The following is a 709-nucleotide window of genomic DNA, read 5'->3' as shown; positions in this document are numbered from 1 at the left end:
ATTCCTTCCTAACTGATAGTTCAGGAAACAGAGCGGTATACAAACTAATATTACCTTTTACAACCACAATTTCTCATTCGAGGCGCAACGTGAAATACTACGTATCCACTGATCTTTGACAACAGATCAATTTTAAAAAATATTTACGATCCACATCGGTGTAGTAAATAAATACATACGAAAAGGGAAAATTATTAAATTTCGGTTATCTAAAAGATATAAATTTTTCTTACCGCAAAACTTCCGCCGTCAATATTTCTTACAAATATATTAGAAAAAAGATACCTATTCTTGTTTGCAAAATAACGACGATGGTGTTGAAATGTTTTAAGAAAACGGTAAAAAATTTGTTCTTCTTACGGTGTTTATCATTCAAAATCACTCAAATTATGCATGAAACGCTTCTTATGTAGCTAAAAACAAATACAGTGTTTAGATGTTCTTTAAACACTAGGACAACCTGTACATTAATGTGTTAAAAACTTTAATCAACTATTTTTCTCGTACCATTAACACCTTTAGGTGCAATTATTTAGATATGAAGATTACGGTGGAAGAAAACGATAAGTCGCATTTTCTATTTTTTACAGAGCAATAGTTTTTCAATTCATTCATATCTCAACAATTATATAGTGACATTGAAATAAAAAATCAACGGAAATGTACTTATCGTGTTTCTTTTCCGCGATCTTCATATGAATTTTCCACA

This window comes from Bombus impatiens, unplaced genomic scaffold (genome assembly GCF_000188095.3).
Source record: "Bombus impatiens unplaced genomic scaffold, BIMP_2.2 scf_0296, whole genome shotgun sequence".
Lineage (NCBI taxonomy): Eukaryota > Metazoa > Arthropoda > Insecta > Hymenoptera > Apidae > Bombus > Bombus impatiens.
The sequence above is the reverse complement of the archived record's forward strand: the minus strand, read 5'-3'. Positions refer to the sequence as shown.